Source organism: Perca fluviatilis, chromosome 2 (assembly GCF_010015445.1).
Source record: "Perca fluviatilis chromosome 2, GENO_Pfluv_1.0, whole genome shotgun sequence".
In the NCBI taxonomy this organism is placed as follows: Eukaryota; Metazoa; Chordata; class Actinopteri; order Perciformes; family Percidae; genus Perca; species Perca fluviatilis.
In genome coordinates, this window is record NC_053113.1 from 22,649,801 (window position 1) to 22,675,319 (window position 25,519).

A 25,519-nucleotide genomic window follows, 5' to 3' on the forward strand; every position below is an offset into this window, starting at 1 on the left:
GACTTACAGAGTTCAACCTGGGCACTAAAACAACTAGCAGAGCCTCCCTTTCACAGACACTGTTTCACCTCAGCTGGTTAACCCACCTCTGAAACCCGAGCAAATGCAGAAAGAAAAAGGAGAATATAGCATAAAAAGCCATCCATGTCGAAGTTAACTGAGGTGGAATTTGCTCTGTTTTCTTGTTTGTTTTGGACTTTGTGTCCTTTGTGTGATTTTTTGTTGTTTTTGATGGGTAGGGAAACAGCATGAGCTCATTTTAATGCATCATTGATTGATTTTATTATTATTTTCTCCCAAAGTGATAAAAATAAATCGCCAATGTGTTGCTATACGTCTGAGCCAACCAGTGAGCCTGGCTCAAACAATGTTTCTGTATTCTTTACTGTTTTTAGTGCTATTTCAATTGAACACATGAACACTAACAAAGATTATTACGGCTTCTTTAAGGTTATTGGTAAGTGTCATTTTTCTCACGTGTTGGCTGGACGTATAGGATTAATTCCTATATGGTAATTAAGCCTTGGCTAATCATATTGTATAAGTATTCCTCATGGAGCAAAGGCTCTCTTCTACTCATTTTATGTACATCTTATGTAATGAATATGGCAGTTAATTTTATGGTAATCAAAGCCCCATTTTCCCAAGGTTATTCACAAAGTCATATCTTTGTACTTTTTTTGGCACTAAAGTGAAGTTGCTATCAGGGGATCCTGGTAATTGCCATTGTACAGTAAAGCTGACCACAGGTGAGCCAAATAGAGGGACAGAAGGCTATATTCATTATGTTTCCCAGTCAGCTCTTTTATGGAGTGGGTGGACTCATTTGACCACGAGCCTCTATGAGAAGAAAGGTCCTCCACAACTTACATAAAACCATTTCATAATTCATGAAAAACACTGCATTTTTTTTAAGAGGGATCCATCATGAGCTTAGATTTGTATGGACAATAGGCTGCCTTGTAGTTCACAGATTGGTTTCCAGACAGGTTGAGCAGAAGATGTATATGAACATGAAAAGCTGTGTTAGGATACCTGTCAAATCTGTCAGTCTGCCAAACCTTGTGTGCATGGCCCTCCTTATGATGAATTAATGATTAATCAGGTTTTTGAAAAAAACGTCTCAGTGAATGACAGAAGAATAATGAGATTGTCTTTGATCATTATGTTAGCTCGTGTCAGTAAATCATCTGAATTCAGCGATTGAAATTCACTGTAAGCTGCAAGCTCATTAAGTTTTCCTCGAAATCTTCCACATCAAGGAACCCAGCAGTGAATCCCTGATATCTAGGAACATTTGGATTACAGCTCTCCTGGTCTGCAGCAGTCTCTCAGGCCCGCTCAGACATCCGATCCTCACTGTGGACAAACCATTATTATGTCTATGATTGGACTCCCTGTGTGGGTGGGAATATCCAGCGCTCTCCTCTCTGACTCTGTGAGCCTAATGCTGTGTGGCAGGTCCGGCACTCCACTGCCTAAACACATCTGTCATGTTTTGTCATAGTGACACACCAACCAGCTGACTCCCACCTCTGTGACAGGGTATACTATATCACACTGCAGATATGTCTGCATGAAAACACGCGCAAAAGAGAGAGACTGACATAAGTGTAGTTGTAGTGATAATATAACTTAATATTAATAATAATAATAATAAATTGAATTTATATAGCGCTTTTCATGGACTCAAAGTCGCTTTACAGGGCAGGGTAGATTATAAAAACATAACAAAACAAGTAGGACAAAACAAGATACAGATGAAAAAGGGAGGGGGGCAGGTGGACTATGGGTAGGCTGAGGTGAAGAGATGGATAATAATGGATAATATTGAGTATTATTAAGGCAATACATGCATTAAGTACAGGATGCAGAAGTGACAAAGAGCAAATTGGGAGAGAGGCTGAGAGAAGCAGAAATGACTGAGCATGTATACAAACTGAAGAATAAACAACACAACATATAACATTTACGTGTTGAAATATTGGCCATCCTGCTGGCCCAGTAGTCTGATTCACATCACCTAACTATACAGCTTCCTCAATCTGAATTTGAGATCTGAGAATCTATACGACATACGAAAGTATCAGAAAAAAAAAAATTGCAGGCACTTCAAAAGCCTTCTTACCCATCTGAAACTTCTCTTATTTACAGTAACACCCTGTGCAAGACTATTCTCTTTGATTTACTTTTCTCTCAAGTTGCTCAGCCAGTATTGATTAGATCTAACCCTGAAAAGTGAAACTAATCGGTAAGATGTCTGCTGGCTAACACAGCATGATATGTTCATGTTCATTGTTTACCCTTTAGCATCCAATGTCCAAAATTCACTTGAGGCATCAAATGATAAACCAGTGTCCAAGTACAAGTTTAGAGTTTGATGTGTGTGATGTTAAGTTATCTTCTGTTTGTTGCTGTTGCCTTGGAAGGACATACCTTACATAAGAATAAGAGTCATGTGAAAACAAAAATGCACAATCAATAACTTATATAAAGTTAATAATGTGGAAAACAAGGCCTTAGCTTTTATGGTCCTCTGTGCTTCAGTTAGAGTGTAAGTTAGAAAAGCTGTAAAAATGTATTGAATAAAACAAGTGGGAATGGGTACAATGTAAAGCTTATTTAAGAGGAACCATCCTGAAATGCAAGACATCTTCTTTGTGGTCAAGATTCCCTGCAGGGTGTTCAGCTGGATTTTGATGAGCAGTACCCCCATGGATTATTTTAGCATGGCTACAGCTGGTATTGGATCTTTCTGGAGGCGTAGAAATGGTTTTAGTTGCTCTTGACATGAGCAGCAAACATGCACATCTCTTAGGAATGTGTGTGCCCACGTAATCCTTACGATATACTAATTAAGCCATCACAGTGTGGAGAACAGAAATGTTAATAAATTAAGATGTGCAGGGGTCACGCTGGAAATCTCAGGGTTGAAATCTGAATAAGGTTATAAATTAACATTGGCACCAGCCTGAAATTATGTCTTTTTGTGCAACACACCACACAGCATTTTTAAAGTTGTGATATTTAGTTATATGTGCCAACAGTGTGCCTGAAGCCAAATAAAGCCTGCGGGCGAAGGCTCTTTTGATCATTGCATTGTGCAGGAGGTCATTTACTTATTGCACAGTAGCTTGTGGGCTGTCCTTTTTGATGCCAGCATCAACCACGGGGTTTCTGAGAAATGCGCATGGGTATAATTCTTCACTGTCAATGCTAAGCACTTACAGTGCAGAGACAACAAGCTAAGTTGAAACACTTCCCAGTGGCCAGGCAGCGTGACTGACAGGGATGAAGGAATGAAAGCCACTGTCACTCAAGATTGTCTTGCCTGTCATCAGAAATGTGGTGCTTGTCATCACATCAAGCAGACGATGGGTCACAGGTGGAGCAAAAAGTAGGAATAGTTATGGAGAGAGAGTTAACTGTGACTGACGGGAAGAACAGAGCTATTACAGTACCTGCCAAGGGTTTTGAGTTCACTAGAGGTGAGGATAATTGACGAGGCAAAATGTATCTGTTGCCATTTTTCTGTTTCGATCCCTGCATGTCTTTGCCAGATATTCACTAGACGTTAAAGCCAACAAAAGTAAAAGAGTTAAATTATGCTTAACAATTACAAACCAGTGACTCTTAGTATTCACTTGCCCATCTAAATTGCCCAAAATTGACTGACCTATTACCAGCCAAAAATCATATTCATTGTTAAAAATGCCATAGATATTACTCTAGCTTAGTTTGTCCTCTATAAAGTTTTCCCTCCAAAATAATAATAATAATTTATACTGTTTATTGATCCCCAGTGGGGAAATTACAATTTACACTCTGTTTTTTTATTGTTAGAAATCACTACACACAGGCCTGAAATACACGCACACATGCTCAGAACCTATTCATGCACAAATGGAGAGTTGTCAGGGTGAGTGGGCTGCCAGTGCCCTGAGCAGTTGGGGAGGGTACAGTGCCTTGCTCAAGAGCTCCTGGCAGTGCCCAAGAGGTTAACTGGTATCTCTGCAGCTACCAATCCACACTCTGTACTTTGGTCCGTACTGGGACTTGAACCAGCGGCCCTCTGGTTTCCAACCCAATTCCCTATGGACTGAGCTACTGCCACCCCCAAAAAAAGAAAATATAGTATCTGAAAATAAAAAGCCAAACAAAATATATAAACATATATTTATACTGTATATTGAATGATGAATTTTAGGTACTTCCCCCACTGCTCTCTGTTAAGCTAAAATAATCAAGGGGTCACATTCAGAGCAACGGCATCTCCAAGTGTGCTGGCTCCCTAAACAGTAGGAGACAAACATGGCCCATCTCCAGGAACACATGATGGCAGAGGCAGATGGCCAATTACATCCCATAATGCCTAATTGTAAATGATGATGCAGGTGTCAAATTACCTACAAATGAAGGGGAATTCATAACACAGCGCCCAAGCGGAATGTATTCTATAATCTGTAAAATAAGCTGTAGATAGAAGGGCTTACAATAATTTGTATTACATGTAGACAGCTTCATGAAATAACTTCTTAGTGAGAAACATGTAATATTCCAAATGCCCAGCGAATAGTATTGGCTCCTGGTGAATCCAATTGCAGACTGTTTAAAAGATGAGGGGTAGGGCACCATGCATGGTACTGAGTTCACCAAGGTTCATTTCACTTGGACAGAAGAGGTTGTGGCTAGATGGTGGAAGTTCAAATATCAGAGAAAGAGTTCTTTAGAGCAATCTTTTGTATTAAGTGTGAACCCCTGCACAGATGCAAAATAGGAAATGCTTCCATTGGATGGTGAATTTGCTGAATTTTTCAATAAATCTCTCATCAAATTAGCAACAAGTGTGTGTCAAAGTTTGCTTGGACTTTGTGAGAAACCAAAATACCTCAAAAATGTTTTGACTCACAGACTTGACTATATGTTTTTAAGCATTTGATGATTTATTTATTACCTTTGTTCAGCTGATGCAGTTGCTACATATGTGTCATTCATGCGTCTTTGTAGAAAGGAAATTATGATTTCCAGTTTATTTGTTTATACACTCCTGTGGTCCATATCTGTCGGCCGGTTCGATAGTGGAAGTACGCTAGAACACTTTTCATTCATTCATTCATTCGCAAGTTTCTACGTCCATCAATTGTACACATGAAGGTCAATTTACTGTCATGGAGAGAGCAGTGCTTAGCTTGTGAAAACAGTTGTAGAATGTCTTTTGTGGCTCTTGAGGGACCTTTCGGAAGTCAGAGGAAATAACTGATGATCTCATCAGGGTCATTCTCAGTTAGGCTTGAGACTTTACATTTTTGACATAGAGTCTGCGTTATAGGGGCATCTATGGGGTTTGAAAGATTAGAGCAGGAAAGGTCTATTGAAAGACGCTATTTAGTGGGAAATGTAGACTCCAGCATTTTGGAAGCTTGACTAATATTAGGGACTAAAAGTCAGGATATCTCGGTAAGATGCCCTTTAGACATGGTTCATACATGGAACGTACATTTGAGCATATCAAAAGGATAACAATATGGCTGTGCAGTCAACGTGTTTGGACATCAGTGAGTCACTCGAGGTTGTTTGCTACAAGGTCTTCAGAGGGCACTTTGATCGTCAGTCAGTTAACCAAGTCTGCATTGCTTTCTCCTCATCTCTCGATTTGCTCGTGGCTCTCCCCTCACAGGTCACTGTGTCCCCATTCTCCTCCTCGTCCTCCCAAACGAGATTATTGCCTCTCTATCCAGACACAGTCACTTCTGTTAATTAGAACAAACCTTTTAGCAATTGAACATACATCGTCTCTTCTCAGACCGGGCCAAGGCCGAAGCAGACTTGCCACAGACCATCATTAATTTAAAGTGTCTACCCTTTTTTTTTCACCCCTGTCACCTCTCGCACTTCATTGAGTGTGCGGAAATTGCTTACCAACAACCCAATCCATCCGCAGAAAAACCGCAGCAAATCAACAAGCCAGTACATGGCAAACACTATTATTTTCATATGGTGTTACTGTCACCCTTGGCCCTCCATTAACGCAGCGGTGTTATAAAGAAAGTGAATCCGCGCCATTGTTGCATCTGAACACCAACAACCTATTAGGGACTTTTGACCTGCTGGTTCAACATTTTGTCACGGCCATGTGACGACAACCATGTTGAGAGAGAGAGAGAAAGAGATTGGGTGAGTGGGAAAGAGAGGCTAAAAAACAGAACAAATCAACAAACTTCAGAAGGACACCCACAGCTGAGGGAGAAAAAACACAGGATTTCTGAGAGCTTTGGACAAAGAAAAGATGCTGATTGCTTGCACTCATAGCCAAAGGTTGTCCCTATAAAAGCTTGCCCTTTCCTGAGCAGGCCGGCCCCTTCGCTCGTATGAGCACACTCATATGCTTTTAACGATGCTCTCTACGATCTCTATGCTCAGCCTTCGCCCCAGGAAGACACCATCCATTACCCCCCCTTCCCCCTCCCTCAGAGGAAGACACAAACACATTTGATGAAGCTGTACAGCATGTAGACGATCTGCTGGGGGGGGGGTCCTTGTTCAGCCAGGCCTTTGGTGCTGGGTGGGGTCATACATGTGGAGCTCTGGGTTTAGGTTGTACAGTGCAAATGCACAGAGGGCGAACAAAGATTGGAAAACCGAAATAGAACCAAAACTCTGTCTGTTTGATGACCTCAATGTCAGAATGCACTGCTGGACTGTAGAAAGAGACAAATAAAGGGATGGAGAAAGAATGATAGAGATAGACGAAGGACATATTGACACACACATTATGCTGCTATTATGAGCTCTCCACTCTGAGATATCTGCTAAGACTTGGGGGAGTGTTGGAGGTGATGGTGGCGTTAGTGGGGAAATGGGGGTTCTGTGTTAGAGAGGCAAGTAGCTTCTCTCTGAAAGGTTGGGGGTGGGAAACAGGCTTGTTTATATTAATAAGATCATTTGATCAGTGAGTATAAAACTACTCCCTATTCATCTGCAAAAAGGGAGTCACTTATCATTTAAAAAAAAAACACATCTTTGAACATATTTTGCATGGCAAGGACATTTGCTCTGGGAACCACTTTGAATCACCATGACAGCTTTAAAAAAGCAAAACAAATGAAAACTAAATGAACAGGGCTTGTTCACAAAGAGTTTTGTTCAATAAGGTATTTCACTTTCACTGGATGTGTTCATATAAAGGTCTGACACAACTAATGCCACTGCTGCCGCCATCTGTGTTCCTCGTTAACCTCTAAGGTGGTGATGTTCTCTGCCTCTCCAGTATTTCTCTCCACTGCTTGTTTTGAATGGGCTTCAGTACGTTTTCAGCATACTCTCGATGACATGCGCAACAAAGAAACTGCAAATCCCTAGAGAGCTGGCCTTGGGCAAACTACTCTGTCCCCTGACCCACTCGATGCGGCCAGCTGAGCATCCCACATTGCCTGCCCACTCCACAGCATATGGAAGCAAAGTGCTGCCAACGGTGCAAATGGTGGTTTGGACCCATCTGCGCCCTACTGTCACAGGGTGGCACCTGGAGCATGAGTCTTCTTCCCAAACTCTGCTGCAATCAGGCCATGGCGGCGTTGAAGAGAAACTGCTGCAATATAAGCTTTCTCCTCCCTCCAGCCAACTTGATAAGTATTTCATCTCTCGCAATCTCCAAAACCATTTGCGCAGACATTTATAAAAATGGGAAATGATAACCGTGAATTGTGTGTAAAGTCTTATATTATTGTTGTTATATACTTCCAAGTCTTATAAGGGGACTACATCGGATTTTGAAATTATTACTGTAAATGTTTTTGACACAGCATTCTTTTTTTCTCTTTTGCAAATAAATGAACAGTGGCCGCTGTCTCTGATGCTCCTTCTCTCTCTGCCACATTGCAGACATTAGCGTCACACTTTCTTCAATAGAGGCATGTCAAGAAGACACATCAATAACCAGAGATGTCTCGATGTTCTCCATTATTATTATTATTCTTTAATGCTACCAGAGGCATGATTTAATGCCTCGCACATTTTTCTCCTGCCTGCAATTGCTTATCGGTGGAGTCTCATTAGCATACAACACCCGGTTTTAGTGGTGGGGGGTTTGTCGTAGATAGCAGCCAGCCTGTTAGCTCACATTACTAACACCCTTTGTGTGCCTTTCCTGCTGCCAGGGCTAAGGATGATGGTTTTGTGGCACGTTTGGGAGGCTCTGTCACATTAATCCTTACCACACACTGCTCTAAACCCAGCAGAGCACAATTCTACTGCAGAGTTGATCATTTGGCCCATGATACTATAGGCAAGAGGGAGACAAATAGCATCTGGCAAGAGAAAAAAGAAGTTGGGCAAAGGTAAAAAGTCATTCAGGCATCTGTGCTTACTCAGCCTAGTTTGTGTGTATGTGTGAGGGAGAGGGAAAGAGAGATGCAGCAAGAATATAAACTCTGCTTAGATGGGCGGTTTTATTTTTGGGAAATCATTCCACACCTTTCATAACAGAACTCATAAGACATCTCCTCCTATTCCATCTGGTAGATGGTGCTGGCTTTTTGTATGCTGCGCCTGTCATGCGTTTGGGGGCTGCAGAGTCAACTTGCTGCCAGGCTTAGCCTGAAAAAATGCATGCAGCGTTTGTTGTATGTCCTCTTCCTTCCAAGTATCTCCAGCATCTTCAAGCCCTTCTAGCTTTCCATTACCTAAATGGGAAGCATCTGCAATGTCAGGGGGAGACAGGAGCTGCAGACACCCAGTCAACAAGCTATTAATTTCCCTCAGCCTTGCCTCCCTAAACGTGATTCACACTAACCGAAACAAGACAGCACGCACACACACTTACACAAAATTATGGAGGGCCAAAAAAATATGGCAGAATATCTCAAATTGAGGCTGGAGGCTCTCCAAAGTGCAAAGGAAATTTAATGTCCGTCTTAATTTTATTTTCTTGTGTACTGCCAATTGGTCAACTCAGGCCAATATAGCACCTACCTTTCAAGGATACTGTTTAAAGTAACTGCAAGTAACACTTTTCCATGTCAGACAGCTGCACCTGTGACCTGCCATCACCATAGGAGTGAAGAAGTGTCACTTCAATTTACCCATATAGCAGCCTGGACCAGGTGCCATGATGGCAAAAGAAGACGCGTGGTATGTGTGTGAAGGTGGGTATTGTAGATGTTAAAGGGTGCAGTGGGAATTTAAAAAAAGCATTCATTATGATGTGTTACCTAGCTCAGAGGGAGAATCTATTTGAGGTGTAATAATGACATTTAGCGCTTGCCCAGAACCCCGGGAATATATCTAATTACCAGGCAAATCATCAAGGAGGCTTTAGGCTGCTTCAAAAAGCATCTGCAAATTCTGCAAAAGACAGCAGTCACAGAAAAGCCAGAATATTCAGTTGCGTGCAAAATCTGCCGACATCAACACTGATTGTTTGTGTCACTACTGAACATTTCTACACTACTCACACCCAAAGATGTGGAGCGCACACTCACACAAAAGGTTCCCCACGGCAAATGCAGCTGTTTGCTTTAATAACTTGCATCAGAGTAAGCACATCCCTGGAGGGCAGTGCTCCAAGATGAAGTCTAATGCTTCCACCTCCCTAGGTCACAGCACCCTATCCTTCACACTGGCAAGCCAACACTTGGACATGGAGTAAATCTAGGGCACTGTGTGCTCATGTTCGATCTTATCACACTTGTGTAAATTTCCTTCAACGCTGTAAAGTTATGTCTTAACTGGCTTAGGGCGTGAGGTGAGTGTGCAGAAGTTGCCGCGTGGCGTGTGTGTGTGCGCGTGTGTTCTTGATCTTCGCAGGAAATCTGACAGGCCAGTGTGCCTGCGGATTAGAGGGGCCTCTGTTTGGGTGGCTGCATAATTAGGACAACTCTGTTGACAGTGCTGTAAAGTGGCCTGCTTTTTCAACATTGCACATTTTCCCTGCTCTGTCCCTCTACTTTATAGGTCCCCCTATAAGCCCGACCTAAATGTGCTCAGAAAGGTGATGGTTGCTGGGACGTGGTAAAAAATCCGCTCTAAGTACGCTGAAGTGCAGAGAGGCAAGACTTTTGCAAATGAAAAAAGAATTTGCCCAACTGATACATTAGGTGGCATAGAGGCTAAAGAGTCCTTCAGTAAGTTCTGGCTTCATATTGTTTCCCTCATTGAATCCACACGCATGAGATCAGATCAACTGCAAACTTTACATTGTCTAGTTTTCACTGCATTTGTTTGTTTACGTTTTAACCCTGCTAAAGACTGCCAAGCTATCCAGAGTGTTTTAACACCTTTTATCTAATGCATGCTGGGATGGACTTCAGTGTGGGATGGACTTCTTCCTGTGATCTTTAGTGGGAATAAGCAGGTAGAAAACAGGTGTTTGGATAGATCCATAGATCCATTGTCTGTGGACTGGCGGAATGAGAAATGTAGGGAGTTGAATGAGGAGAAGGGGATATACATTTTTAATTTTTTTATTTTATTTTTTTAAGGGAAAAAACACCCCCCTTTTTACTTGATCTGTTTGGGCTTTTTGATGCCCTCAGAAGAGAGAAGATATTGTGACAACAGTTGTCATACTTACTGTAAACTACAACAACATGTCTAATTGAGCCACGCACCTCAGTGCCATCCTCTTGCCAAAACCTGTGTGTGTGTGTGTGTGTGTGTGTGTGTGTGTGTGTGTGTGTGTGTGTGTGTGTGTGTGTGTGTGTGTGTGTGTGTGTGTGTGTGTGTGTGTGTGTGTGTGTGCGCACGTATGCGTGCATGCAGACGTTCGTAAGACGAGGGATCCTGGCTGTGCTGGAATGCTCCGTGGCAAGGTCTGTCAGCCTGTTGTGCTCCAGGTAATAGCTGACATTTCTTCATTTGTGCACCTAATTGCTGATTTACACTGTATCTAATGGCATGTGAAGTCAGATCCAGACTCTGTAATGGGCAAGGGAATCTAGCCAGAATGTCCAAACTGCTCACTCTTCTTCTCCGTCTCTCCTCCCCTCTCTCTACCTCTCTGTCTCTTCCACTCTTCCGTAGCTGGCTGACATCTTCTCTGCATCCTTTATTTATTTTCTCTTTCATCAGTATGGCGTTCTTCTGGCAAAATTCCAAGTCAAATTGTCACTTAAGATCAGAGATGAATTTCTCTCTCTCTCTCTCTCTTTTTTTTTTTTTTTTTTTTTTTTTTTTTTTTTTTTTTTTTTCCCCCCCCTCCCCTTTATTTTTTTTTTGTTTTGCTGTCTTCACATCTTTCCAATCCCTTCAAGGGATGACTTGTGCAGTCTCTGCATGCAGAGGCTAACAAACGGTTTAGGGATCAGTTGCCTGGAAAGAATGAAAAGCAGGCTGGCGGAAAGCGAGTCAATGGCTCGGCTTAAACTGACACTAAGCAGAATCACATTGTACACCATTTCTCCCCTTGCATTTACTGAGGATTATGAATTTCAGAAATAGGACACAATATGTTTTGTTTATGATTAGGGAAGCAAAGCAATACAAAATGAATTTTCCGTATGAAATGCACCCCAATCAGTTACATCATAACCTTCCAACATTATCCCTGGTACCATCTCCCTATATTTTATGTAGTTATGAGGTGGAGACAAAGAGATGGAGGGAGAGATCAACCATTTATTACAGCATAAGGCCCATGTCATTTCCTGGAAATGAACACACACTGCGGTGTAATATATGGGATCCCCTCTTCCATGTAACGGCAATCTAAGTGTCTTTTATGATTTCATTCAAAATCCCTCGTCCTTGTGTGGTGCAACTAAACACATTAAGGCAAAATGACGGATAGTCCCTACGAGTGTAAGGAAAGTGGGTGGAGGATACAATATGTGTTCTCCACTCGCAGGGGTGGGGGATGGGACAGTTCCTATTAATTATAGTGAAAAGCATTCGCCCCACTGCATATTTTTCAGGTCCACTGGATGAGCCCTGCTATGGTCTCATGCATGCACATGTGTGTGTGATGGCTCAAGTGTCCCACTGTGGCATGCCAGTGTTATACTAAATGAAGCTGACTTTAATGGCTGCCTTAATGAAATGCCCAGACTTTAATTAAGCCCTCTCCACATTGGTGGGGACAAGCTAGATTCAGTCTCTCTCTTACTCTGAGTTCCCTATAGGCCTTTTCCCTCTCTTCTTCTAGAACGTGTTGCCTTGACATCTAAAAGCTTCCTCTAATGGCTAAATTGTGTCTGGCATGTATGTTTGTCTGTGCCAACATATGCTCGAGCAACAGAGCTTTGATAACACAAAATATACTGTCAGCTTCTTTCTTCTTTCAGTACATAGGGACTAAACCAGTACACGTGATTTAGTTTTACTCATCAGGGACATTGCTTAATGGAGAATATCATTGATTGGAGTATTATTAGGCTTGGCATTTTCTATTTGTCTTTGCTGCAGTTGCTGAGCGATAACTCCTTTGCAAAACAGCAGGCTGAGAATTTTGTTTGTGAGTTTATAATTCGCAACATGTCTGTCTATGACTCATGTTTTCAACCTTTTGACAAGGTAATGACTTTCCTAAACATAACATCATGAATACGAGAAGCTTGTCGAGTGAGCTGACCTTCTGAATGTTCTTTAGCAATGTGACACAGCAGTGTGATGACATCCAGACAAAGTGACTCGTTAAGATATTAAAGGTTTTGGACATGCACACACCTAGCAGTGATTGATTGTCCCACAGACATAGCTAAGTCATCTTTTCATCTTCTTCACAGACATACAGGAAAGCAATCATTTGCCATCCTCCACACACTACAACCTTAATGTTTTGCTGTTGTATGGGTAAATCTTCAGTAAATACAAAATAGTGTGATAAATAGCCTATGTTTTTATTCTGTTTAATTGGCAGCTATGACCTTCCGCTGTGTTGAAGTACAAAGCAAACATTTGATAAAACACGGTCCACGTATCTCGACGGCACAGTTTCTTCTCTTCTCCCCTCCATTTCAGTTGGCTTGCTTTAATCATGTTTCTCTGCTAGCTGTCACAAGTAAATAATGAGTAGACTCAATATGTCTTTGATTAGCAAGGCCTTAGCCGGGTCACAGCTCAATTGGCACAGACAAGAAAAAAATCAGCCTATTTGCTGAGGGCTCATTAGGAGCCTCGTGGCGTGAAGTCAGGGTCACTGGATGATATGGAGTCTTTTTTTATTGAAAACCCCTTGATCCTGGAGATCACGAAAAATATGTTCCACCATGATGGCAAGAGAGAGGGGAGCAATTTCTCCAGATGACAAATGATATGCTTTGGGAGGCAGAGTGTGAATACAGACAGACAGAAGAGAGAAGAGGGAAAGGACATCATCTATACCTATGTGACTCCAAAGCCCGCAGATGAAAAGTCACATCTTGTCAGACCCAGTTTTGATGCATGCTGCCCACAGATGAGGCAGCTGGCAGATATAGTGTGGGTAAGGAGGCTATTTGATCAACATTTCCAGAGGGATATCAACATCAATATTTGATAGTGTCCCATATAGATGAAAAATGCATATAAATCATTTCGATCTCTCAGAGCCAACTTTGAAAGTGAAAACAAACAGCACAGTATCTGTCCGTGGTGTGCAGGAATAACATTTGTAAACCTCACATCTGCCCTTTCTGTTCATATCCGTGCTCTCTCCTCCATTTATATTGTAGACATAATTGTATCCCTCATTTAGTTAGCATGGCTACTCTCAAAAACACTGGCATCAAGTCAGAGTGGCTGTGCCATGGTTTCCTGTCTGGACTCCACATGCTAATCTGATTCACTTGGGCACTCAACTCATATCACTTCTTTCCGTCTGCCCTGGTACAAAACAACAAACAACCACAGTGTGTGTGTGTGTGTGTGTGTGTGTGTGTGTGTGTGTGTGTGTGTGTGTGTGTGTGTGTGTGTGTTTTGTGCATACATACACTTACAAATTCCTTCTAGAATTAATACTGATCAATTAATAAATTTGCAACAGGCTTAATACTGGATGCATTTGGTGCATCATTAGGTACATAATTCCAACAGCTGTTGAAGACACCATGCTGTGTTGGTCCAAATGAAACACATTGTAACACAATGGATTGTTGTTTTTCACTTTTATTCTGGGCTGCTGATAGTCAAGAAGATGGATTCTCATGTGCACAAATGTTTTGTAGTTATTTTCAATTGAAGAAAGTGTCTTTTCTGCACTCTCTATGGAGCGCTTTTTCCAGTGGCCTCAGACCCCATTATTCTGGCACATCCTGTCCCTCTCATCCCTCTCCCTGCAAGTTCTCTGCATGACAACTTCATTACCTCAGAGATACAGGGATACCAGCAATAACTATTCATAAAAATATGCACCAGCAAATTAATGGACAGACATTATGCATACTGCTATATCCTGGCAATGTATTTGAATGTATTTTTAACACAGGGTAACACCGGCACACAGGTTAGGACCTGCAACCTATTATTCATATTCAGCACTATTTTTCAGCCAAGGTTAAATGCAAGTATGAAAATACAAAGTGGTCATAATGGTGTCACTACAAGGGATATATGTTAATGCACACTGCTCATTTCTGTCAGAATCACCACTTATATTAGAGCACTCAATAATCTTCCTATAAGGCTCAGCCTTTGGTTCATACAGGCTGGCAGAATTTTCTTGCAGCTGGCATCCTGCCCAGCAATGGGACAAAGGCTCTGACAACCAAGGCAATGGCAGCCAAAGGTAATTGTCAAGGGTAACTCCACGAGTGCTGGAGTCACGGAGGCAGTTCAGTGACCAGGCAAAAAGCAAGCGCTGATGAGCCTGTTAAGTGCCCAGTAAAACCTGCAGAAGACCATGACTGCTTCTTGTTGAGAGGGCCTTTAATTGGTTGAAAACCCATGTCATCACCACTTAGAGTGGTTTAAGATGCCTCCACAACCCGATAGCCACGCACACTAAGTGGAAAGGTGGTGAGGACCCACCCTGGATCATGAACAGCTTTAAATGGAAGATTATTTGATAGTTTTTATTTATTTCAGGTTTATTTATCAGGGACAATGCAAACCAATAATACATTAAAAAAATATATAAAACGTGCCAGAATTAGCCTGGAGGCTATTTTACATCTGCTGTCCCTGGACTGGTGGTAGAGGTCACTCTAAAAAGAGATAAAAGGATTAAGCTATAAATAATACATACAGATTTGGCCCTATAAAAGTTGATTATGCTAATGATAAAAAAACAAGAACAATTGTTTAAGATCAACACCAGCATACACTCTTAGCTGAACTGTCAGGCCATATAACAAACAGGGCACAATAGCATAGACATACATTTTTGGTAGAAATGCAAAAAAACGACATTGCTGGGACATTAACAAGACAAGATGGCAGCAAGATGTAATGCCTAAATTAATGTTGACAGTGCTGACTACTTGTTTGTGTACTTCTTAAGGTTAAGGTTAAGTTTAAAAGAGGCATAAGTGTTAAAATGTATTATGTGACTTGAGTCAAAAAGAGGTATAGCTGGTCTCTGGAGAGAACTCTACAGTGGATGGCATCGTTTTTATGACTGCTTTTCGTCCTTTGCATTCTGGTTCTAACAATCTGTATTCCCAGTAAGGCAAAGGCACTGCAGGAAGTTTCCCCAAACTAAAACCCACAGTGGTCATTTAGTCTTTTTTCTCTCTCTATCTCCTCTCTTTTGTATGGTGTGCCTTAGTATAGCTAAATTGTGAGTAATACCCTGTTTATATGGTTTTTTTGAAAAACAGAGACATTTCCCCCTCGTTTGTGCCCTTCGTTTACACGCAAACGGAGAATTTGCCTCTGAAAACGATTCTTTCTAAAAACTCCGGCCAGAGTGGAGATTTGGGAAAACTTCGTTTGCATGTAAACTGAGACAAATGGAGGTTTAGGCAGCCGAGGAAGTGAGGAAGAGAAGAGAGAGGAAGTGATTTGTTGCTGTTGTTGGTATTTTCGGGATTCTGATTGGTTAACGTGGGCTTGAGCTTCTCGTTACACTGCCAACTACAGGTCTGACATGCTCTTGACGGCATTGACGGCATATATACACGGGTACGTGTAAATTAACACTTTTCTGTAAACTGACAGCTGTGTACAATGTTATTTTTGAAAACGGAGAGGTTAAAATGTCCGTTTATGAAAATAGCCGGCCACGTGTAAACGTAGCATAAGAGGCATTTGCAGTAACTGACTTTTCCCTCAATTGTTAATGAGTTACAAAGTTTTGGACCCCCTCGAAAACGAGATGCTGCATCTCAAGGGCTTACTCCTAATAAAGACATTTTCAACAACAAAGTGTGAGGGGAACTCCGTCACACAAGTGACTTAATAATGTCTGACTTCCACTCCTAAACTGCTCAGCTTCCTCGCTTAACACTTCATGGTGGGAGAACCCATTGTGAAACCTTGTCAGAGTCAGACAAATCGACATCCAACTGAGTTAAAAGTGTAGAGAAGGCAAAGCTGAGAGGAGCGAGGGTGCCTTGTTGATTTTTTTCTTTTTTAAAACAAAGGTTCAACTGCATCTCTCAAAGTGTTTTACCTGCACAGAAAATGGAAACTGGCAAGAGCAAAGCTGATATCAAATTAGAAAAATGGGAACGGGTAAAAGGTAGAGACAATGTTCGGTAGGGGTTTAGAGGTAGCGATGGGAGGAGTGTGGGGGTTCAAAGCTCTTCCACTATCGGGAGCTGAATTATGGCCCCAGGCAATGCTGTCGGCAAAAGAAAGTTCAAGAGGTGTGGAAAAAAAGGAGAGGAGTAGTCTTGGAAAAAAAGGATTTCTTGAGGCTTCACAGTCTAGTAACCAGGATGCTGAGTTGGATGTGGCAAAGTGCCCCAGGGGAGACCAGGAGCACTGAGAGACAGCAACCTAAGATGAGAGGTACCTGAGCCTCAGCATCAAACCACTCCTGTGATCCACTGAAGACTACGGCTTGCTTCTGTGTTTGCTCACTGGTTCCCCAACAATGGCCCGCAGGAGCCATCCTCACAGTCCCCGGCCACCCCTAGTCTCGCTGGTCATTGTAGACACCAGTCAAGCGGAGTAAATTTAGGTCATTTTCGTTTTGTTTTTTTTGTCCTTTTTTGGTTTGTGGATTAAACATGTCCCTTTTTATTTGAATGACAGCTTCGTTACCGCAGAGATACAAGGATTCCAGCAATAATTATTCATGAAAATATGCACCAGCAAATTAATGGAGAGGCATTATGCATACTGCTGTATCCTGGCAATGTATTTGAATGTATTCTTTAACACAGGTTAACACCAGCACACAGGTTAGGACCTGCAACCTATTATTCATATTCAGCACTATTTCAGCCAAGGTTAAATGCAAGTATGAAGGAACAAAGTGGTCATAAGGGTGTCACTACAAGGGATATATGTTAATGCACACTGCTCATTTCTGTCAGAATCACCACTTATATTACAGCACTCAATAATCTTCCTATCAAGCTCAGCCTTTGGTTCACACATTATTTTTGTTATTTACCGGGGCTTTGGCAGAAGCAATTTGCAGTTCAGTTGCAAATTATCCAGTCCTTAAAACTAAACATAAATGGTTTTGGACAACTTTATCATATGCATGTGATGCATGTTAGCTCACTGGTTCCCCAACAGTGGCCCACAGGAGCGATCCTCACAGATGGGCCGGCTGGTCACGCTGGTCATGGTAGACACCAGTCAAGTGGAGTATTTTTATTTGCAAAGATGAAGATTTAAAGCATCTGTTGAAGACAGAACATTTCATGAAAATATGGTGGACCAAGGTGAAGGGCCCTTGACTTGGGTAAAAAAAACTAATTATTGAGTGAGGTGTATTTATTTCCATTCAAGAAAAGTAGTTTGATAAACAGTTTTTTAAATAAATGGATCGGCTTAGAATATTACGTGATTCCAAAGAGAAAATGCTCAAAGTAAAAGGAAGCATTTTCAATTAGTTTTTAGGCTTTTTGCCCACAGTGTTTCTGGCAAACCTTTTTTCTATCATTACCCCCCCCCATTTATATTACTGCCTTTAGTCCCCTAAATCTTACAACTACCGTATCTCGCACAGCTGTGCACTTTTATGGCATTTGCTAATGTACTGTAGATGACATAAAATACGACAAGCTTAGTTTTCTACCAGCTCTGCTTTATATCATTTTTTACACCATTTTGAATTCCCATTTATTTATTTGAAGGCAGGTGTGATTTTATGTCCTCTCCATGGCTGTAAAGTGCTACTTTGAAATGCAAATTAAGCTTTGATTGAGAGATTTTCACAAAAAGGGGTGTTGTGTACGAGGTGACAGTGTGAAAGCAAGTCCAAGGGGAGATGTTTTGTGGTCCCAGGTAGGGCTCGGGGATGTACTGCTGAAGAACCACACAGACTGGTAAAGGACGCTCTAGGACATGCTGTTGAGCTCCTAACTCGAGTGCCATCCATGACGTACGGACTTTGCAGACAATCATCTTTGTCTGGTGTTCTAACCGTAAACCGCACCTCTTATAAAATCTGAGTTCCCATTCCAAACAAACTACAGCTTTACACCGTTTTTCGCCACTTTAAAGACATTGCCTACAGCTTTCTGAAAATAATATTTTTGTCCATTTAAGGGCAGATTTTGAAAGAAAGGCTTTGATAATCCAAATGAAATTACAGGATAGAGTGTCTGCTTATTGCCTTATATGCACTTAAAGGTAGAGTGTATACTTGAAAGGTAATGGCTTTCTGCAGTCAAGTATTATAGTGGCTTTCGTACTGAAATGGATCTTTACTCCCGTCTTGACAGAGTCCTCTTAGTGAAGGTGTGGCATAATGTAGTTCCGACTCAGGCCTCTTATCTTATGTCAGTGGTATCCTGCACACCTTAATAAATCCTGCTTTTCCTCCCTTGTCTTGTAACAACATTCCACTCTGTCTGACAGGTACTGTATCTAGCAGGAGCCTGCCTCTCATCTCTCTCTCTCTTTCTCTCTCGCTCTCTCTCTCTACATACACACATTGCTTTCTCCACTTTTCCAAAAAGCTTTTTTCACTAATGTAGCAGAAAGCGCTAGCAGCGATGGACATGCATTTGGTTAAATCCAAAGTGTATTACACTCATCCTCATCACCTGCGTTTAGAGCTGCTTACACCTTACAACCTGATAACCAGACGGGGTAAGTTAAATACTCTCTAATGGAAAAATGGAGGCTGTCATTTAAGCCCTGCTATTATGAGCAGGTGGCCACAGTGATCTATCAGAAAATCAAACCTGAGATGATTTACTGTCTATGGATGGAGTTGTTTTGGAATTTGAACATGGCACAAGCATATGGATGTTGAGTGCAAACATCTGAGCCCTTCCTTTGAAACAGCGCCCTTTGAAAATCACACAAAAGATCAGTAGGCTTCTCCTGAGCTGTTAACTACCTCAATAGGCTGTCTTATGTGGTGTGCCTATTTTCTTCTCCTTTTAGCTAGTTAGTTAGTTTAATTAGGCAGCACATGTTGCGAATGCCTCAGAGCCTTGAGCCAAACAATATGTTAAGTGTCTGAAGTTTAGCAGTACAACTATGACTTAACACCACCTAAGAAGTGGTGTTAAGCCAGCTGTTTTCACTGTAGAAAAAGACAGACATCCTGGAACTTTATAAAGTTCCATAATTGACACATACATGAACGTTCACATGAACAAAAATGGTAATACAAGAAATATATACTGTAATTGTCATTCCTAATACAACATTACATTGTAATTACAGCTCACTTCACATAAGAGAAGGCAGAGATCCTTATTGCAACATTTATGAGCATTTATGGTAAAGGCAAAATGTCTGAGTTGCTTGAAATGGCCATGGCTGAGCCACTGACGTTGTGATTTAACCTGGCACTTTGGCAGTGGCGAGCCGCTCCTCCAAATCAAGGCTAAGTGGCGGATTCATCAGTGCCCTGTCGAGATAAAACACTTGCCCGGCGGTGACACGGAGATGAGGCCCTTATTGGGACAAATACATCTCCCTCTGGTGTCAGCTCTCATTCACCGGTCTGAGCGCAGGCAGAAAGAAAGACAAATGTTTTGATTAGGGGTCTCTTTCAATGTCACAGCAGCCAGTGAAGACGAATGAGATGAGGCTGTCTCCAAGGAAAGCAAATAGTTGAAGACGATGTGAGGAAAATGGATGTCTCCACTGTCTGGAGGGTGGCAAATGGGGATTTTATGAGTCAGAGAAAGCTCAGGGAGAACATCTCTTTTAATGAGGCTGCATTCCTTTTTTCCAGAAGACCATTCCAATTTCTGCTTGGTGTTTGTTAAAATTCATAATGTAATAAATAAAATCTTTCAAAAAAGTAACCATGACACTGCTTATGTTAGTTATTCTTAACATGGCGGAGTGTTATGGCTACATTACAGTTAGAGTGTTTCCAAGCCAAGGCAATGATTGTGAAAATATGTTGTTTAGTTAGGAATAAGCACTGTGACTTGCTATCAATGACACAGTGCTTATCTCCTCATCCTTACAGTGTTATTGTTATTATTATCACAGAATAAGATTGTGAGTGAAGCCACACAAGTCTGTGTTGATATATTTCATCACAGATAATTATAAGATCATTAATCACTGGAAGTGGATAATTATAAATCCATCTCAACTGAAGAAATATGAGCATTAACTGTGTCCCTTGAGAAATCGTAGGAGCAGGGGTCTCATCATTCTTTCTGTATCATTCTTTCTACTCTAATCCATTGAAGCCAACAGGAAATGGGACACGTGTTGAATTACTAAAGCCATGTATAAGAAGAATTTACATTGGGGAAAAAAGTGATATGACAATTTCTTCCACTTTATTTTTCTGTCTATCTATCCATCTATCTGCAAAGCACTTAAAACATGTGAATCAGTTGAAGGAAACTAACAGAGCCTATATTTCTTCCCAGATATCACACTCCTTGTACCTCTTGCAGACATAACGCACCATCTTTTGTCGCTGAATGTTTCCTCATAAAGAACAACATTCTGTGTGTTCCACAGTTTATGTTGTAGTTTATGTGTGAAGAGATAAGAGAGACCTTGACAGATATGACAAAAAAAAACTCAGTATGCTATCACTGTGTGCTGTGAGAACCTGGACAAAATCTAAGCAGGTGGCTTATTTATGGAGTCTCCTCCCCCCAGTTCACCTTTTTTTATGGGTTTGCCTTATGTATATTTTTTTCATTTTATGAAAGAAATGTAGCCTTAATGTATTCATCACACAATTTACTAGTGTTTTTTTATTTACAATAAAACCCAAATGGAATATGTTCTTTAACAAATAACTAAGAGATATTATTCAAACATGTGAAACGTGGGTTTTTATCCCAAATCGGAACACCTCGCCTTGTTAGCAATTTCTTTGACTTATTAAAACCTTTGTATGAATTGGACACATTTGCTAAACTTTTCCGACAGACAGATACATCCCTTTCGGCTTTTTTTTCCCCAAGAGCGTTGATCTATCTCTTGATTTGATCTTACTCAAAGAGAACCTGCTCCAAGTCTTGAAAGTCAAGGTACACTTTTATCTTGTCAGCCCTACAAAATATGAGTTATTGCTGGACAAAAGGCAGCTTAATGTGGCTTTCTGTGCCTATGACATATCATGTAATAGAAAAATAGGACTCTCCCTCAAAATATATGATATGCCCTTTTGGACTAAGGCCCTCTCCACACCACATCCATCAAATCAACCACCTGAGTCTGTTTCAAATGTTCATCATTCCTTAATGAACATGATCAATCCCAATGTAAGCTCACTTTGAACACCCTTTAAGATCCCTCTCCTGCACAAACATATTCCCTTTGCAAATCACTTGACTTCTTACACTCAGTAAACACTCAAGTGTTGATGTGTCAGCAGAGAGACAAAAGCAAGGCTGGCCTTGAGCTCTGGAAACAAACAAATACCCCAGTGGCAGAGTGCTCTGAGGAGGCAGGAGGCGATGAAGTGGTAAAAGTTGACAAAGAAAGGATGTGATGATGGAGTAGAGAAACAGAAGGGACCCTTCCTATTCAATCAAGGCCCATCTAAAGTCCCAAACTTCTTCTCTTTTCCATCTCATTTGCATCTCTTTTATGTCCCTGCTTCCCATTATGCAAAAGTGTACGCTAAAATAAAGTAGTCCGGTTTGCAAAGCGACTCGCTCCATTTCCCCACACTTTTTTTAATCAATACCAGCCAGGGGAGGAGGGTTATGTGGCGTTCAGTCACATTTATGCTAACTAGAATATTTGAACCGTTCTCTTTGAACTGTAGTTACCTTGGAAACCAGCCCACAGGAGTTGCTGCTTTATAACAGTAATTACAATCAGTGGTCAGACTAGGTCTTGTGTTTCCAGAACAAAGCTCACATACATCTAGTTAGTGGATTACTTTGTGTGTTTGATTTCACGCTACTCGGACTGTTTAGAGGCTGACAACCTCGAAGACCATTATATTTCAGCATTCTTTCGTTTTATCCATCGTAGGAGAAGTTAAAACAAATTTGCTTGAGGGTAAGAATCCGTTCTATGGCTCATAATGTCTTGATGACCTTTGGAACCCCTGGTATTTCAACTGCCAGAAAAGATGCAGCCTAGAGTGATTTAATAATCCGTTTGTGGCCCTTGATACCCCAGCTACTGATGTCCATGGAATCACACTTTTTTTGGCCGTGTAGCTGATAATAAAGCGAGCGCCTTCAAGGCCTTCCCGCTGTTGCCATTTGTAATTTTTAGAAGTCATCATCAGAGGCGATCCGTCTTGATTATGTCTTGGCAACTGTCATGCTCCACTAATGCACAGTGTGAGAGAGGGCATAAATACGTCTTCCAGCAGCACTGATGTTTATCATCCCTGCTTCATGAATTTTCATTTCCACAGACAAATCTTGAAAATAATGGCAGCCGTCGCAGCATAGATGGGCTTGGCGTATTATCAGTCTGCATACAACTGTGTTTGTTTCACAAGTGGACAGGCAGGAAAAGGGATTTGAACATTCTGATGAGGAAGACAGATTGATAGAAATGCATGCTTTATGAAATATTAATTATTGTAATGAAGTAGCCCATGTAACAAAAGCCTACAGTCGGTGCTCTGAGAAACAGAGGGCCAAAACCTTAGTGAAATAAGGTTTAAAAAAATGTCAAAATCCAGAATTTGACAGAAAAAAATCCCATTGTTAGTGTGAATACTCACGTACCACCTTGAGCAAAGCGTAAATGCTACGGGAAATATTTGAGGCATTATCATTGTTCCTTCTCTCTCTGAAGGTAGACCTTTTTTATAGTGGTCTTATGTAATTTCATCTTTTCAGAACACACTGAAGGCAATTTATGTAAGAATGCCTTGAGTTCATAAAAAGGTGTTGTACCTAAACCATTTCCCGTGTTACTTTTGGATGTAGACTGCCTCTCTTTGTAACTACATGCTGTACTGTTCATGGAGTTTTACAGATTACATTTTCAGTCAAATTAACCTGCAGAGTTGGTTCCTGCATGCCCTCAGACTTAACACATTAGTGTTACTGCACAATCCCACTGAGAAACACTGCATTCAGCCAGGCTGTCTTTTCCTTCAGGGCAGCACATCAGCTGAATAAAGTAGCACAATCAATAAGAAAGTCCTCATCATGTCACTCATTTAAGTCTAATGCAAAAAAATGGCTAGTCACAAGCATTTTCATTAATTTTGTATGTCTGGTTTATAGGCCATATACCATATATGTTATATATGTTGGTGTTTTTTGTTTGTCTGTTTTTTAATCTACAATGAAATGTGATTTTCGACAAGAATGATTTTATCTAGTGCACATGGATTTATATTTGTATTCAATATCATGCTCATGTTAGGATGCCTATCATTGTTTCTAAGCCTAGTGCAACATCTTGCCAGGGACTGCAGATGAAAACTAGCATTTTGGCTAATTCTGGCATATTTACAGAAATGTTTATTAATATGCACTATCTGTGACAAATAAATATTGAATTGAATTAAATTAAATTAAATTAGTGTGCTGTCTAGTACAATGTATGTATGTGTGTGTGCGCAGTGCTCCGGCTCTATGTGTTATGCATCTCTATGTATTGTTTACTAAACATGTGTTATTAGAAATATGCAAGGTTATGGTTTTAATAAGTACGAAGTGCCAAATATCAAGAAAATGACCCTCTAATTGCCTTATTAAACTCTAACAAGCAGTACATCAATCACAGCTAATCAGAACTATTGGGTGACCCATTGCTTCTCAATTAATATTGTGAATAAATTAGATTATAAAACATAGTTGATCAAAGCTTGACTTTCAGTGGACATGATTTGTAATTAGTTGACTGTTTTCCTGCCAAGTTTCTGTCACACATTTGCAGTAATGTAGCTTTAACATGAAATTATGGTCGCTTCCTTTCTAAAATTTGTCAAAATGCTTTTTCAGACATTCAGAATGCACTTATCACCAATCTGAAAGTGACTTTCAGCAACTAGGATGGGAGTCATATAACCACAGGCGAGATAGAAGTCATTCTTTTGTGGTTGCTATGGATTGATGAATGTCACAGCAGCATGCTTCAGTGACAGTGTCAAATTAATGATCATGCTGTAGATAATCTGTAAGTGCACAAATCATGGCCATTAGACCTATGGTGAGAAGGAGAGAATGCATGCTGGAGTTGTGGGTTTATCACTAATCAGTGTGTAGTGAGGAAGGACAAAAACGTCAGCCGCTGCTTCAGAGGAGTAGGAGGTCTGGTAGAGAGATGGATTGGGTGTGCATTGCAACAGGCAACTTTCAGTTGCAGTTTAGAGGAGTAATCCTAATTGCAGGGCATTTGTTCATATTTACCTACAGGCCAGAAAAGAAAACAGCTGGAGTCCTTATAGAAGTGTTAAGTAATAATTAGTAGATAAAAGAAAGTCTGTTCATGTGCTCGAAAAATGTACGTTTCTGGTTCCTGTGGGTTGCATCTCCTCTTTGTGATTTAAACAAATGGACCAATAGGGGCCCCTGAAGGGAAAGTGGATGATATTTTTTATTTGACGATCATTGCAATAGGATCTATAAGAATATTTTAATTTATTCTCTAAATGCATACCTTTATCAAAAGTAACACGCAACACGGCAACCCTACCAGTGGGTTAGAGGAAGATAAAAATAAACCTCTCCCCCTCAGTTCCCCCCACCTGTTTCTCTTTCTACTGCTTCCACTTACATACCACTGAAAACTTCCAGCAGCATTGTCATTAAAAAGAAACTGTGGTCTTTGGCAACCAAACTACAATACATATGACCAACTCACCTACTCCTCCGTATTCTGAAGCCCCCCTGTGCATCTAAATTGCTGGTATAAAATACCCAGGCCAGAGGGGTAATAGTTTTTGATAATGATCCTGAGCTAAGCTTTGGTGCTGTGTGGCCACATGCCACACAGACAGCATGCTGATTATTTCCCTGAAGTGGGCTGGATGTGTGTCCGTAACGGTAATTTCCAGGCCTGATTGGCAAAGAGCGATGGAATTGGGGGCAGTTAGCACTGAGGGGAAAATAGTGTTGTA

General features: G+C 41.0%; 1 protein-coding gene across 13 annotated transcripts in view; it reads left to right on the plus strand.

Annotated features, from left to right (window-relative positions):
• The window catches only part of kirrel3b (kirre like nephrin family adhesion molecule 3b), a 177,193-nt gene that overhangs the window by 70,485 nt on the left and 81,189 nt on the right, over window positions 1–25,519 (plus strand). The window contains exon 1 of one of the 13 annotated variants that reach the window (XM_039785017.1): window positions 10,814–10,832. The exons of the other annotated variants lie outside the window; for them this stretch is intronic. The gene's annotated coding sequence lies outside the window, so the exon portion shown is untranslated. Of the gene's footprint in view, window positions 1–10,813; window positions 10,833–25,519 lie in introns of those variants that run through there. 13 annotated transcript variants of the gene reach the window in all.